Genomic DNA, 17,128 nt, shown 5'->3' on the forward strand with positions numbered 1-17,128 from the left:
ATTTTTGTAATTTTAGTAGAGACAGGGTCTCGCCATGTTGGCCAGCCTGGACTCGAACTCCTGACCTCAGGTGATCTGCTTGATTCGGCCTCCCAAAGTACTGGGATTATAGGCATGAGCCACCTCACCTGGCCCCAATTGTAAAATTTTTTTGTGGAGATGAGGGGTCTCCTTATGTTGTCCAAGCTGGTCTTGAACTTCTGAGCTCAAGTGATCCGCCTACCTCAGCCTCCCAAAGTTCTGGGATTACAGGCGTGAGCCACCATGCCTGGCCTCTCTTTATCCTCTTATTTTTCTTTTTTTTTTCTTTCTTTTTTTTTTTTTTTTTTTTTTTTGTTGTTGTTGTTTTTGTTTGTTTTGAAACAGAGTCTTGCTCTATTGCCCAGTCTGGAGTGCAGTGGTGTGATCTTGGCTCACTGCAACCTCTACCTCCCAGGTTGAAGCAATTCTCCTGCCCCAGCCTCCCAAGTAGCTAGGATTACAGATGTGAGCCACCACACTTCGCTAATTTTTGTATTTTTAGTAGATACAGGGTTTCACCATGTTGGCCAGGCTGGTCTTGAACTCGTGACCTCAAGTGATCCACCTGCCTCTGCCTCCCAAAGTGCTGGGATTACAGGCATGAGCCACTGTGCCTGGCCTCCTCTTTAAGTATTGATATAATTTAGCAATAAAGCATCTGGGCCTGGGCATTTTCTTGTGGGATGATTTTAAATCCAAATTCTTTTCCTTTTACTTGGTATAGGTCTATTTGGATTTTCTTTTTTTCTTTCTTTAGTTAGCTTTTTTAATTTGTCTCTTTCTAGGGTTTTCTCCATATCATTTAAATTCCCTACAATCTGCTGGGCGCGGTGGCTCAAGCCTGTAATCCCAGCACTTTGGGAGGCCGAGACGGGCGGATCACGAGGTCAGGAGATCAAGACCATCCTGGCTAACACGGTGAAACCCCGTCTCTACTAAAAATACAAAAAACTAGCCGGGCGAGGTGGCGGGCACCTGTAGTCCCAGCTGCTCGGGAGGCTGAGGCAGGAGAATGGCGTGAACCTGGGAGGCGGAGATTGCAGCGAGCTGAGATCTGGCCACTGCACTCCAGCCTAGGCGACAGAGCGAGACTCCGTCTCAAAAAAAAAAAAAAAAAATTCCCTACAATCTAAGCCACTTGATCAGGAAAAAAAAATCCAAAAAATGGTAAATTCCCTAACTTGCTGGCATACATATGCATTCATAATATTTCTTTATTATCCTTTTAATTTCTAGGGTCTAAAGAGATGTCTCCTTCCTTCCTTCCTTTCTTTTTTGTGACGGAGTCTCGCTCTGCCGCCCAGGCTGGAGTGCGGTGGCACGATCTCAGCTCACCGCAGACACCACCTCCTGGGTTCAGGTGATTCTCCTGCCTCAGCCTCCTGAGTAGCTGGGACTGCAAACATTCGCCACCATGTCTGGCTAATTTTTTGGTGTTTTTAATAGAGACGGGGTTTCACCATGCTGACCAGGCTCATCTCAAACCCCTGACCTCAGTTGATCTGCCCGCCTCGGCCTCCCAAAGTGCTGGGATTACAGGCGTGACCTACCACACTCGGACAAGATGTCCCTTCTTTCATTCTTGATTTTGGTGATTTGTGCGTTCTCCCCTCTTTCCTGGGCAATCTAGCTAAAGATATGTCTGTTTCGTTGATCTTTCCAAAGAACCAAGTTTTTGTTTAATTGCTTTTCTCTAGTTTTTGTTTTCTAGTTCATGGATTTTTCAGTCTGGCATTTATTATGTTCTTTCTTCTATTTACTTTATGTTTGATTTACTCCTATTTTTCCAGCTTCTTGAAGTGAAAGATTAGATTATTTATTTTATTTTATTTTATGTTTTATTTTTTTGAGATAGAGTCTTGCTCTGTCACCCAGGCTGGAATGCAGTGCTGCGATGCTGGCCAGCTGTAACCTCTGCCTCCCAGGTTCAAGCAGTTCTCCTGTCTCAGCCTCCCGAGTAGCTGGGATTACAGGTGTGTGCTACTGCACCCAGCTAGTTTTTGTATTTTTAGGAAAGACAGGGTTTCGTCATGTTGGCCTGGCTGGTCTCAAACCCCTGACCTCAGGTAATCCACCCGCCTCAGCCTCACAAAGTACTGGGATTACAGGCGTGAGCCACCATGCCCAACCTAGATTATTGATGGTAGACCTTTCTTTCTTTCTACTAAAGGCATTTAAGCTACAAATCTTCTTCTAAGCATTGCTTTAGTTTTATCCCTTACAACTTTTTTTTTTTTTTTTTTTTTTTTGAGACAGAGTCTCAGTCTGTCACCCAGGCTGGAGGCTGGAGTGCAGTGGTGCCATCTTGGCTCACTGCAACCTCCGCCTCCTGGGTTCAAGTAATTCTCATACCTCAGGCTCCCAAGTAGCTGGGACTATAGGCATGCACCATCATGCCCAGTTAAATTTTTGTATTTTGTTACGTATTTATTTAGAGATGGAGTCTCCCTCTGTGTGGGGAAAAGAAAGATCAGACTGTTACCGTGTCTATATAGAAAGAAGAAGACGTAAGAGACTCCATTTTGTTCTGTATTTGAGATGCTGTTAATCTGTGACCCTACCCCCAACCTTGTCCTTGCAAGAGACATGTGCTGTGGTGACTCAAGGTTTAAAGGATTTTGGGCTGTGCAGGGTGTGCTTTGTTAAACAAGTGCCTGAAGGCAGCTTGCTGGTCAAAAGTCATCACTATTCTCTTAATCTCAAGTACCCAGGGACACGTACATTGCCAAAGGTCGCAGGGACCTCTGCCTAGGAAAGCTAGGTATTGTCCAAGGTTTCTCCCCATGTGATAGTCTGAAATATGGCCTCGTGGGATGGGAAAGACCTGATCGTCCCCCAGCCCGACACCCGTGAAGGGTCTCTGCTGAGGAGGATTAATATAAGAGGAAACAAGGCCTCTTGGCAGTTGAGATAGAGAAAAGCATCTGTCTCCTGCCCATCCCTGGGCAATGGAACATCTCGGTGTAAAACCTGATTGTGTGTTCTGTTTACTAAGAAAGGAGAAAACCGCCTTAGGGCGAAAAATGGGACTTGCTAGCACAATGCTGCTCTTTATGCACTAAAAAGGTTTATGGAGATGTTTGCATATTCATATCAAGGCACAGCATTTCCTTAAACTTATGTCACAGCGATGTTTATTCACATGTCTTACTGCTGACCTCCCTATGATGATCCTATTATCCTGCCACCTCCCTTTTTCTAAGATGGTAAAGATAATGATCAATAAATACTGAGGGAACTCAGAGACCGGTTCTGGCGTGGGTCCGCTGTATGCTGAGCACCGGTCCCCTGGGCCCACTTTTTCTTTCTCTGTACTTTGTCTCTGTGTCTCATTTCTTTTCTCAAGTCTCTTGTTCCACCTAATGAGAAACGCCCACAGGTGTGGAGGGGCAGGCAACCCCTTCACCGCTGTCACCCAGGCTGGAGTGCAGTGGCGTGATCTTAGCTCATTGCAAGCTCAACCTCCCGGGTTCATGCCATTCTCCTGCCTCAGCCTCCCAAATAGCTGGGACAACAGGTGCCTGCTACCACGCCCGGCTAATTTTTTTTTATTTTTAGTAGTGACAGGGTTTCACAGTGTTAGCCAGGATGGTCTCGATCTCCTGACCTTGTGATCTGCCCACTTCAACCTCCCAAAGTGCTGGGATTACAGGCGTGAGCCACCATGCCTGGCCTTTTTACTTATTTTGACTCTGTCACCCAGGTTGGAGTGCAGTGGCGTGATCTTGGCTTACTGCAACCTCCGCCTCCCAGCTTCAAGTGATTCTCCTGCCTCAGCCTCCCGAGTAGCTGGCATTACAGGTGCCCGCCACCACACCCAGCTAATTTTTTGTGTTTTTAGTAGAGACAGGGTTTTGCCATGTTGGCCAGGCTGGTCTCAGACTCCTGACTTCAAGTGATCCACCCAGCTCGGCCTCCCAAAGTGCTGGGATTACTGGTGTTAGCCACCACACCCGGCTAATTTTTTGTGTGTGTTTTTATTACAGTCAGGGTTTTGCTATATTGGCCAGGCTGGAACAACTGGCTAATTTTTTTAAAATTTTATGTAGGGATGGTGTCTTGCCATGTTGTCTAGGCTAGTCTCAAACTCCTGGGCTCAAGTGATCCACCTGCCTTGGCTTCCCAAAGTGCTGAGATTACAGGCATGAGCCACCACACATGGCCGTAATTTTCTATCAGCTCTTAAAATATCTCATTCCATTGCCTCCTGGTCTCTATTGTTTCTGATGAGAAGTCTGCCATTAATTGTGTACTTCTTCCCCCATATGTGATGAGTCTTTTTTTCTTGTTGCTTTAAATATATTTTTGTCTTTTTTATTGTAATCACTTATTTTTAAATTCATTCTTCCATGCTCGGACTTTTTTTATATTCATCTGTGTACTTAACACAGTAGTATTACTCCATATATAGAGTACATTTGCTTTCATTTTTTCTTTTACTTACATGTAAAAATATGGAATACTTCACAAATTTGCATGCCATTCTTGTACAGGAGCCTGACTAATCTTCTCTGAGTTGTTCAAATTTTAGTATATGTGGTAGCCAATTGTCTTTAAACAAGTTGACCATGATGTGTCTAGGTATTTGAGGTTTATTGAGATTCTTAGATCTATCATGTTTTTCATCAAATTTGAAAAATGTTTGGCTATTATTATTATTTTTGTTTTGTTTTTTGAGATGGAGTCTCACTCTGTCACCAGGCTGGAGTTCAGTGGAGATCTCACTTCACTGCAATCTCCGCTTCCTGGGTTCAAACGATTCTCCTGCCTCAGCCTCCCGAGTAGCTGGGACTACAGGCCCCCACCACTACACCTGGCTAATTTTTGTATTTTCAGTAAAGATGGGGTTTCACCATGTTGGCCAGGATGGTCTCAATCTCTTGACCTCATGATGTGCCTGCCTTGGCGTTCTAAAGTACTGGGATTACAGGTGTGAGCCACTACACCTGGCCTTTGGCTATTATTTTTTCAACTACTTTTTTCTGACCCTTTGTCTCCTCTCTTCTGGACATGTATTACATGTATTTCAACATGCTTGATGTACCACTGGCCTCTGAGGCTTTTTTTTTTTCGGTTTTTTTTGTGTGTGTTTTTTGGTTTTTTTGTTTCTTTTTTTGAGACAGTCTTGCGTTGTCACCTAGGCTGGAGTGCAGCGACATGAACGTGGTCACTGCAGCTTTGACCGCCCAGGCTCAAGCGATTCTTCTGCCTCAGCCTCCCAAGTAGTTGGGACTACAGGGGCACACCACGATATCCAGCTTACTTTTGTAAGTTTTGTAGAGATAGGGCTTCATCATGTTGCCCAGGCTGGTCTTGAACTCCTGGGCTCAAGCAATCCATCTGCCTTAGCCTCCCAAAGTGCTGGGATTACAGGTGTGAGCCACTCTACCCAGCTCTTCACTTTCCTTTAATCATTTTTGTCTCTATCATTCAGACTAGATTATTATTACTCATCTATCTTCAAATTTATTAATTTTTTCCTCTGCCATCTTAAATCTGCTGTCAGGTTCATTTAGTAAAATTTTCATTTCAGTTACTATGCTTTATAATTCTAAAATTTCTGTTTGATTCTTTTTTATAGCTTCTATTTCTCTATTGAGATTCCATATTTATTGAGTCATTGTTTAACGTTTTTATTTAATTCCTTGAACATATTTATAATATGTGCTTTAAAATCTTTGTCTGCCAAATTCAATTTCTGGGCCTACTCAGAATCAGTTTTTATTTTCATTTATTTGTGGGGAAAAGAAAGACTAGACTGTTACTGTGTCTATATAGAAAGCAGTAGACATAAGAGACTCCATTTTGCTCTGTATTTGAGATGCTGTTAATCTGTGACCCTACCCCCAACCCTGTCCTTGCAAGAGACATGTGCTGTGGTGACTCAAGGTTTAATGGATTTAGGGCTGTGCAGGGTGTGCTTTGTTAAACAAGTGCCTGAAGGCAGTATGCTTGTGAGAAGTCATCACCATTCTCTTAATCTCAAGTACCCAGGGACACGCATACTGTGGAAGGTCGCAGGGACCTCTGCCTAGGAAAGCTAGGTATTGTCCAAGGTTTCTCCGCATGTAATAGTCTGAAATATGGCCTCATGGGAAGGGAAAGACCTGATCGTCCCCCAGCCTGACACCCATGAAGGGTGTGTGACTGAGGAGGATTAATACAAGAGGAAAGAAGGCCTCTTGGCAGTTGAGATAGAGAAAAGCATCTGTCTCCTGCCCATCCCTGGGCAATGGTACATCTCGGTGTAAAACCCGATTGTATTTTCTATTTACTGAGAAAGGAGAAAACCGCCTTAGGGCTGAAGGTGGGACGTGCTAGCAGCAATGCTGCTCTTTATGCACTAAAAAGGTTTATGGCGATGTTTGCATATTCATATCAAGGCACAGCACTTTTCCTTAAACGTATTCATGTCACAGAGATCTTTATTCCTATGTCTTACTGCTGACCTTCTCCCTATGATGATCCTATTATCCTGCCACTTCCCTTTTTTCGAGATGGTAAAGATAATGATCAATAAATACTGAGGGAACTCAGAGACCGGTGCTGGCGTGGGTCCGCTGTATGCTGAGCTCCGGTCCCCTGGGCCCACTTTTTCTTTCTCTATACTTTGTCTTTGTGTCTCATTTCTTTTCTCAAGTCTCTCATTCCACCTAATGAGAAACGCCCACAGGTGTGGAGGGGCAGGCCACCCCTTCATTCATTTATTTATTTTTTTTGAGATAGAGTCTCGCTCTATCGCCTAGGCTGGAGTGCAGTGGTGCCATCTTGGCTCACTGCAAGCCCTGCCTCCCGGGTTCACGCCATTCTCCTGCTATAGCCTCCCAAGTAGCTGGGACTACAGGCACCTGCCACAACGCCTGGCTAATTTTTTTGTATTTTTAGAGAGACGGGGTTTCACCGTGTTAGCCAGGATGGTCTCGATCTCCTGACCTCGAGATCCGCCCTCCTCAGCTTCCCAAAATGCTGGGATTATAGGCGTGAGCCACTGCGCCTGGCCTCAGTTTTTGTTTTTTATTTTTTATTTTTTTGGAGAAGGAGTGTTGCTCTGTCACCCAGGCTGGAGTGCAGTGGAATGATCGCAGTTCACTGCAACCTCTGTCTCCTGGGTTCAAGCAATTCTCCTGCCTCAGCCTCCCCAGTAGCTGGGATTATAGGCGCCCATCACCACATCTGGATAATTTTTGTATTATTAGTAGTGATGGGGTTTCAACATGTTGACCAGGCTGGCCTCAAAAATATGACCTCAGGTGATCCACCCACCTCAGCCTCTCAAAGTGCTGGGACTACAGGCGTGAGCCACTGCGCCCAGCTAGTTTTTATTGACTTTAAAAATCAAGATATGGGCCGGGCGCGGCGCATCCTGTAATCCCAGCACTTTGGGAGGCTGAGGTGGATGGATCACTTGAGGTCAGGAGTTTGAGGCCAACCTGGCTAACATGGCGATACCCTATCTCTACTAAAAATACAAAATTTAGCCGGGCATGGTGGCACCCAGCTATACTCTCAGCTACTCGAGAAGCTGAAGTAGGAGAATCACTTGAACCTGGGAAGCAGAGGTTGCAGTGAGCTGAGATCGAGCCATTGCACTCCAGCCTGGGCGACAGAGTTAGACTCTGTGTCAAAAAAAAAGTTCCCGGCCGGGCGCTGTGGCTCAAGCCTGTAATCCCAGCACTTTGGGAGGCGGAGGCGGGCGGATCACGAGGTCAGGAGATCGAGACCATCCTGGCTAACACGGTGAAACCCCGTCTCTACTAAGAAAATACAAAAAACCAGCCGGGCGAGGTGGCGGGCGCCTGTAGTCCCAGCTACTCCGGAGGCTGAGGCAGGAGAATGGCGTGAACCCGGGAGGCGGAGCTTGCAGTGAGCTGAGATCTGGCCACTGCACTCCAGCCTGGGTGGCAGAGCGAGACTCCGTCTCAAAAAAAAAAAAAAAAAAAAGTTCCCTCAGGTATTAGAACAGGAATTAAAAGAAATTAAAGACTGTAGGCCGGGCACGGTGGCTCACACCTGTGATCTCAGCACTTTGGGAGGCTGAGGCAGGTGGATCCCAAGGTCAGGAGTTCGAGACCAGCCTGGCCAATACAGCGAACCCTCTTCTCTACTAAAAATACAAAAAAATTAGCCAGGCATGGTGGCGGACACCTGTAGTCCCTGCTACTCCAGAGGCTGAGGCAGGAGAATGGCACGAACCTGGGAGGCAGAGCTTGCAGTGAGCCAAAGTTGCGCCACTGCACTCCAGTCTGGGCAACAGAGCAAGACTCCGTCTCAAAAAACAAAAGAAAAAAAAGAAATTAAACACTGTGTAAGCAAAAACTCAGTTGTATGTAAGAAAACCCAATTCCCCTTGAGGAAGGCAAAGGGCTGGAGTCCTTTAAAATTAACTGCCTATTTTTCTGTGGCTAGTGAGCCTTATCTCTCCCTTTCCCAGGCATTGTGAAGACTCTGTTTCTCTAGCTGTGCCGCTGCAAGGTCACTAGACAGATAATCTCAAGTTGTAAAACATGTTGTTCCTTGAAAAGTAAGAAGTGATGTAATGCATGTCTTAATTGAATAACTGTCTTTGTTTCTCACTTCTGTAATATGCTTCCCCCTGCACAGATCTCCCCCCGGTGCACAAAATGCTTAAAAGGTAGCTTGACTCTTTGTTCGGGGCTCAGTCCTTTGGATGTTAATCCGACTTGGTCAGTGCACCTAAATAATTAAACAATTCCTCCTCAACCCCTCAGTCTCTCTGATTCCTTAATTATCCTGCAGCAGTATCACCCCTATTATTACATAGCATAGTGTTCAGCCAATGATTAGAATAAGCATTATCTTCAAATACCTCAAGCCCATATAGCACCCACTTCTGCCAATGTATCTGTTTGAAGATTGAGAAGTGCATTCAAATGTGCAGTCAGTGTTCAAGTCTTCCTTGTCTTTTATTTTTTCAGGGAGTTCTCTGAGGTATCCTCCATGCGTACGATAGTTTCTCAGTGAGCCAGGGATGTGGGAGAGCTTATCTCAGCCCTTTTGTAGTTCCCTACTTTCCAGCTAAACTTCTGACTTTTCCACCACTGAACCCAACTAGGAGTGCCACTTTGAGCTAGCACAGCTAGAGGATTTTTTGCCTGTTTATTTCCTACCAATTTCATATCATTCAGCTGAGAACGTTGCAGGCTTTTGTCCACCTCCACCTAACTCTTACAATTTCAGTCTACCCACTGTGACAGCAAACATGCTGGTTTTCACGGCCAGTTCCACACTGGTGAAACTACAATTCCCAGCCACCATGGAAGTTGGATGGGAGCAGCCTCAGGTAAGAAGGCTGCAAACTCACATTGCTTTTGCTTGAAGCTGTAGCAGTTTTTCAAGAATGAGAGCTCCTCAATTTGTTTTCTGCCTTGCTCAGTTTCCAGAGACTTGAAATAGTTGTTTGGAGCAATTTTATTTAATTTATAGTTGTTTTTTGTGAAGATTCACAGACCCCTTTACACTGCTATAGCCAGAAGTTCCTTGGTGTAGTTTTATTTATTTATTTTAATGTATTTATTGTTATTTTTTTGAGATGGAGCCTCGCTGTGTTGCCCAGGCTGGAGTGCAATGGTGTGACCTCAGCTCACTGCAACATCTTCCTTCTGGGTTCAAGTGATTCTCCTGCTTCAGCTTCCTGAGTAGCTGGGATTACAGGCGCCTACCACCATGCCCAGGTAATTTTGTATTTTTAGTAGAGATGGGGTTTCACCATGTTGGCCAGGCTGGTCTCAAACTCCTGACCTCAGGTGATCTGCTGCCTCGGCCTCCCAAAGTGCTGCGATTACAGGCATGAGACACTGCACACGGTTCTTGATGTAGTTTTAAATTGACATAAGTGTTACTGTGCCAAAAATATGATTTTGTTTTTTCACTCATTACTATTTTTAAGATCTCTCCATGTTGTCTTTTGAATATTTTGTATATCTGCCGAGTAGCATTCTATACTATGCAACTCCCATGTTTAACCTTTCTTTTTTTTTTTTTTTTTTTTTGATGGAGTCTCACTCTGTTGCCCAGGCTGTAGTGCAATGACGTGATCTCAGCTCACTGCAACCTCCATCTCCCAGGTTCTAGCGATTCTCCTGCCTCAGCCTCCCGAGTAGCTGGGACTACAGGCGCCTGCCACCAAGCCCGGCTCATTTTTGTATTTTTAGTAGGGACAGGGTTTCACCATGTTGGCCAGGCTGGTCTTGAACTCCTGACCTCAGGTGATCCACCCACCTCGGCCTCCCAAAGTGCTGGGGTTACAGGCATGAGCCAACGCACTCGGCCCAGACCTAAGTTCTAACCTTGGATTCACAGTGTGACTTTGATAAGTCCCTTAACGTCCTAGAACCCCAATTTCCTAAGCTGTGTGATGGGAACAATATTATCTGCCTGAAGAGCTGTAGGAAGGACAGCTGGGTGTGGTGGCTCACCCCTGTAACGCCAGCATTTTTGGAGGCTGAGGCAGATGGATCACCTGAGGTCAGAAGTTCGAGACCAGCCTGGCCAACATGGCGAAACCCCGTCTCTACTAAAAATACAAAAACTAGCCAGGCATGGTGACGTGTGCCTACAGTCCCAGCTACTCAGTAGTCTCAGACAGGAGAATTGCTTGGACCCAGGAGATGGAGGTTGCAGTGAGTCAAGATTGCACCACTGTACTCCTGCCTGGGTGACAGAGTGAGACTCCACCTCAAAAAAAGAAAAAAAAGAAAGTCATAGGATTAAGTAGGAGGTTGTCACATAAAGACCTTGCTAGTAAACAGGTTGCAGTAAAGAAGCCAGCTAAAACTCACTAAGACCAAGATGACTACACTGACCTCTGCTCTTCCTCACTGCTACACTCCCACCAGTGCCATGACAGCTTACAAATGCCAAAGCAACTACAGGAAGTTACCCTATATAACTAAAGCGGGAGGCGTGAATAATCCACCCCTTGTTTAACATGTAATCGAGATACGACCAAAAAGAGAGGCAACCAGCGGCCCTCGGGGCTGCTCTGTCTATGGAGTAGCCATTCTTTTATTCCTTTACTTTCCTAATAAGCTTGCTTTCACTTTACTGTATGGACTCGCCCTGAATTCTTTCTTGCGTGAACTCCAAATGCTTTCACATTTCATCCTTTTATTTGTTTTATTTTTATTTTTATTTTATTCTCAAAAACAAAACAAAACAAAACAAACAAACAAACAAATATATATATACACACACATCTTTTTCTTCCAGACCCTCCCAATCCTAAAGAGACTAAGATCAGAATAGGAAACATTTGTCACCTATTGTCTCCAAGGGCAGCCATTATGCAACTTCAAAAGAACGTTGGTCTCCACAATCTTTACCTTAACCTGAACATTCCCTTTCTATCTATCCCAGGTCTTTAGACAGACCTAACCAATTGCCAACCAGAAAATATTTAAATTTACCTATAGCCTCGAAGCCCCCCACTTTGAGTTGTTCCGCCTTTCTGGACCAAACCAATGTATTTCTTAAATGTATTTGATTGATGTGTCATTCCTCTCTAAAGCGTATAAAACCAAGCTGCACTCCAACCACTTTGCACATATATTCTCAAGACTTCCTGAGGGCTGTGTCACAGGCCATGGTCAGTCATCTTTGAGTCAGAATAAATCTCTTCAAATATTGTACAGAGTTCCACTCTTTTCGTCGACAGATTAGAATTGCTGGGTCATAGAGCATGTGCATATTTAATTTCACAAAGTTCTGCCAGATTTCTTTACTACAAAAATGGAAATGGCTGCATGTCTCACACTCCAGGAGTACAGCAGGGTTTTGTTTCCTCAAATCTTGCATCTTGCTAATATTTGGTATTACCAGACTAATTTTTGCCTACCTGATGGGTGTAAAGTGGTATCTTATTAATATTTTAATGTGCATTTTTCTGATTGCATTCAAGGTATTGTTGGTATTCAGATTTCCCCTTCTGTCGTTGCCTACCATGTTTGTTTTTTTCCTTTTTTTTCCTTCCCAGAAATGGCATCTGGGTTCAGCAAACTCAGAAGAATGGAAGTTAGAAGCTACTCATCAGTGAGTGCTTAATCATGTTTTTTACCTGTTTTCTTGCTTTTAGTTTACTGCCTTATTGATTTGAGGAGTGGGTTTTGTGGTCTAGATATTAACCAATTGCCTGCTTTAAATTTTGCAAATTCCCCCCTAGGTCTATTCCTATCTAGTACCTTTGATTATAGTTTCCTTTATTGAGCAGGATTATTTAATTATATATATATATATATATATGGTTTTATTACCCAGGCTGGAGTGCAATGGCACGTTTTTGGCTCACTGCAACCTCCACCTCACTGGTTCAAGTGATCCTCCTGCCTCCGCCTCTCAAGTAGCTAGGACCACAGACACGTGCCACCATGCCCATTTTTGTATTTTTGGTAGAGATGGGGCTTCACCATGTTGCCCAGGCTGGTCTCAAACTCCTGAGCTTAAGCAATCTGCCCACTTCAGCCTCCCAAAGTGCTGGGATTACAGGTGTGAGCCACTACACTCAGCCCTTAATTTTTTTTTTTTTTTTTTTTTTTTTTTGAGACAGAGTTCCACTCTTGTTGTCCAGGCTGGAGTGCAATGGCATGATTGCGGCTCCCCACAACCTCCACCTCCCAGGTTCAAGTGATTCTCTTGCCTCAGGCTCCTGAGTAGCTGGGATTACAGGCATGCACCATCATGCCTGGCTAATTTTGTATTTTTAGTAGCGAGGGGGGTTTCTGCCTGTTGGTCAGGTTGGTCTCGAACTCCCGACCTCAGGTCATCTACCCACCTAGGCCTCCTAAAGGGCTGGAATTACAAGTGTGAGCCACCGCGCTCAGCCCCTTAATTTTGATATAAAAAAATTAACCCATTGTCTGCCTTATGGTTTGTATTTTGAGGTCTTATTTAAGAAGCCCTCTTTTGCTTCAAAGTCAGAAAGATAACACAGGTTCTTCTATTACCATTATAGATTTGAGGCGGGAAAATAGGGTCTGGAGAGGGAACATAAGGCCAATTCACACTTCAGCTATGACAGGAAATAATCTCTCCATAGGGCCTAGGCCAAGTAAATGACTTTGTAACTTTACTTCATCCTCTCCATTTACATAGGGCGTACACCACATAACCAATGGAATCCTCTAGTGGGGTATTTAAACTCCCAAAAATTCTGTAACAGGGTCTTTGAGCCCCTCTGCTTGCCCGCTCCCACACTGTGGAGTGTACTTTCATTTTCAATGAACTCCTTCATTCCTTCCTTGCTTTGTTTGTGCGTTTAGTCCAATTCTTCCTTCAAAACACTAAGAACCTGGATGCCCTCCACCATTAAGTTTCACCTGTAACCTTTATATTTCCAATCCATCTGAACTGGCATGCATTAGAGTAGTTTTCTTTACTTCCAGTTTTTCCAAAATCATCTCTTAAAACAATCCATCCAGGCTGGGCATGGTGGCTCACGCCTGTAATCCCAGCACTTTGGGAGGCTGAGGTGGGTGGATCGCAAGGTCAGGAGTTTGAGACGAACCTGGCCAACATGGTGAAACCTCATCTCTACTGAAAATACAAAAAAAAAAAAAAAAAAAAAAATTAGCCGGGCATGGTGGCGCACACCTGCAATCCCAGCTACTCGAGAGGCTGAGGCAGGAGAATTGCTTGAATTCCGGAGGCAGAGGTTGCAGTGAGCCAAGATCACGCCACTGCACTCCAGCCTGGGCGACAGAGCAAGACTCTGTCTTGAAAACAAAAAAAAAAACAATCCATTCTTCCTCCACTGGTCTGTTGTATCAACCCTGTCAAATGTCAAGACTGCTATAAATGTATTTTCTTTACATTAACTCACTTTTTCTGCATTACATTTGTAAATTTAAAATTTTAATTTATTGCTAATATGTGGAGTTTTTTTGTTTGTTTTTTTTTTTGTTTTTTTGTGTTTTTTTTTTTTTTTTTTTTTGAGATGGAGTCTCGCTCTCTGGCCCAGGCTGTAGTACAATGGCACAATCTCTGCTTACTGCAACCTCTGCCTCCCGGGTTCAACAATTCCCCAGTCTCAGCCTCCCAAGGAGCTGGGACTACAGGCGTGCACCACTGTGCCTGGCTAATTTTTTGTATTTTTAGCAGAGACAAGGTTTCGCCATGTTGGCCAAGCTGGTCTCAAACTCCTGACCTCAGGTGATCCACCCGCCTTGGCCTCCCAAAGTGCTGGTATTACAGGTGTAAGCCACTGTGCCCGGCTATATGAATACTTCAAGAGTGAAATAATTAAACATTTTTCTTTTCTGTTTTTTTCTTTTTTCTTTTTTTTGAGACAGGATCTTGCTCTGTCATCCAGGCTTCAGTACAGTGGTATAATAATAGCTCACTGTAGCCACAGTCTCCTGGGATCAAGTGATCCTCTTGCCTCAGCCTCCTCAATAGCTGGAACTACAGGCATATGCCACCACACCCAGCTGATTTTGTTTGTTTGTTTGTTTAGACAGGGCTCTAAAAGGGCTGGGATTATAAGCGTGAGCCACTGTGCCAGGACAAAGTCAAATCATTCTACAACACATGAAAATAGCTTCCTGACTTCAGTGTCAATATGGTCCATCCTTTTCCAATCCCCAGAGGCAACCATTACCAATCTTTTTATTTATTTTTTTCTTTTCTGAGACAGAATCTCCTTCGGTGGCCTGGGCTGAAGTGCAGTGGTGTGATCTCGGCTCACTGCAACCTCCATTTCCTGGGTTCAATTGATTCTCGTGTCTCAGCCTCCTGAATAACTGGGACTTCAGGTGTGCACCACCACACTGGCTAATTTTTGTATTTTTAGTAGAGACAGGGTTTCTTCATGTTGGCCAGACTGGTCTTGAACTCCTGGCCTCACATGATCCATCTATCTTGGCCTCCTAAAGTGCTGGGATTACAGGTGTGAGCCACCAGGCCCGGCCAACCATTACCAACTTTTAAAATGTTTTCTTTAATAATTAGCATTATATATCTAAATATGCTTACAGGGGTACTTATTTTTTGTTTTAGAAACTAACTATTGGCCGGGAGCAGTGGCTCATGCCTGTAATCCCAGCACTTTGGGAGGCTGAGGCGGGCGGATCACGAGGTCAGGAGATCAAGACCATTCTGGATAACATGGAAACCCCGTCTCTACTAAAAGTACAAAAAATTAGCCAGGCATGGTGGCGGGCACCTGTAGTCCCAGCTACTTGGAAGGCTGTGGCAGGAGAATGGCGTGAACCCGGGAGGCGGAGCTTGCAGTGAGGCAAGATTGTGCCACTGCACTCCAGCCTGGGGGACAGAGCACGAGACTCCGTTTCAAAAAAAGAAAAAAAAAAGAGGCCGGGAGCGGTGGCTCAAGCCTGTAATCCTAGCACTTTGGGAGGCCGAGACGGGCAGATCACGAGGTCAGGAGATCGAGACCATCCTGGCTAACACAGTGAAACCCCGTCTCTACTAAAAAAAATACAAAAAACTAGCCGGGCGAGGTGGTGGGCGCCTGTAGTCCCAGCTACTCCGGAGGCTGAGGCAGGAGAATGGCGTAAACCCGGGAGGCGGAGCTTGCAGTGAGCTGAGATCCGGCCATTGCACTCCAGCCCAGGCGACAGAGTGAGACTCCGTCTCAAAAAAAAAAAAAAAAAGAAAGAAAAAGAAAAAAAAGAAACTAATTATTGTGTTTAGAGTATGGAAGGTAAGGATTTAGTACATATTGTACTGCCCACAGCAAATATATGCATTTGTTCCTCCATCTTCCCAATGTAGACACGTATTTTTGAATTTTTTTTTTTTTCTTTTTGAGACGAAGTCTCGCTCTGTCGCCCAGGCTAGAGTGCGGTGGCGCGATCTCGGCTCACTGCAAGCTCCGCCTCCCGGGTTTATGCCATTCTCCTGCCTCAGCCTCCCGAGTAGCTGGGACTACAGGCACTCGCCACCACGCCTGGCTAATTTTTTGTATTTTTAGTAGAGACGGGGTTTCACCATGTTAGCCAGGATGGTCTCGATCTCCTGACCTCATGATCCACCCGCCTCGGCTTCCCAAAGTACTGGGATTACAGGCGTGAGCCACCGCGCCCGGCCTTTTTTTTGTTTTTTGAGACGGAGTCTTACTCTGTTGCCCAAGCTGGAGTGCAGTGGTGCAATCTCGGCTCACTGCAACCTGCAACTCCCGGGTTCAAGTGATTTTCCTGCCTCAGCCTCCCGAGTAGCTGGGATTACAGGCACGTGCCACCATGCTCGGCTAATTTTTGTATTTTTTTTTTTTTTTTTTTTTGAGACGGAGTCTCGTTTTGTTGCCCAGGTTGGAGTGCAGTGGCCAGATCTCGGCTCACTGCAAGCTCCGCCTCCCGGGTTTATGCCATTCTCCTGCCTTAGCCTCCCGAGTAGCTGGGACTACAGGCGCCTGCCACCTCGCCCGGCTAGTTTATTTTCATATTTTTTAGTAGAGTTGGGGTTTCATCGTGTTAGCCAGGATGGTCTCAATCTCCTGACCTTGTGATCCGCCTGTCTCGGCCTCCCAAAATTCTGGGATTACAGGCTTGAGCCACCGTGCCTGGCCTAATTTTTGTATTTTTTAGTAGAGATGGGGTTTCACCATGTTGGCCAGGCTGGTTTCAAACTCCTGACCTCAGGTGATCCGCCTGCCTTGGCCTCCCAAAGTGTTGGAAATACAGGCGTGAGCACCATGCCCAGCCAACTACATTGTCATTAACTATAGTCACAATGTTGTACAATAGATCTCTTGAACTAATTCCTCCTGTCCAACTGAAATTTGGTATCCATTGACCAATGTCTCCCCAATATTCACCACCCCCTAGTCTCTGGTAGCCACCATTCTACTCTATACTTGCATGAGATTTTTTTAAGATTCCATATATAAGTGAGATCATGTGGTATTTGTCTTTCTGTGCCTGGTTTACTTCACTTAACATAATGCGCTCTAGGTTCATCGATGTTGTGAATGACAGGATCTCATTCTTTGTTTTTTATTTTTCCCATAAAGAATGTCTTTATTTTAGAGATGACGTCTTGCTATGTTGCCCAGGCTGACCTTGAACTCCCTGGCTCAAGCAATCTTCCTGCCTCAGCCTCCTGAGTAGCTGGGACAACATGAGCATGCCACCGAGCC

At 45.0% G+C, this 17,128-nt stretch overlaps 2 non-coding genes across 2 annotated transcripts; both read right to left on the reverse strand.

Moving 5' to 3' along the window:
* Positions 1 to 4,469: 4,469 nt before the first annotated feature.
* Positions 4,470 to 4,580, reverse strand: LOC115899387. The gene has a single exon (XR_004059108.1). It is a non-coding gene; the product is annotated as a U6 spliceosomal RNA (small nuclear RNA).
* Positions 4,581 to 12,004: 7,424 nt separating this feature from the next.
* Positions 12,005 to 12,075, reverse strand: LOC115899434. The gene has a single exon (XR_004059140.1). It is a non-coding gene; the product is annotated as a small nucleolar RNA SNORD59 (small nucleolar RNA).
* Positions 12,076 to 17,128: the final 5,053 nt, after the last annotated feature.

Source organism: Rhinopithecus roxellana, chromosome 8 (assembly GCF_007565055.1).
Source record: "Rhinopithecus roxellana isolate Shanxi Qingling chromosome 8, ASM756505v1, whole genome shotgun sequence".
Classification (NCBI taxonomy): domain Eukaryota; kingdom Metazoa; phylum Chordata; class Mammalia; order Primates; family Cercopithecidae; genus Rhinopithecus; species Rhinopithecus roxellana.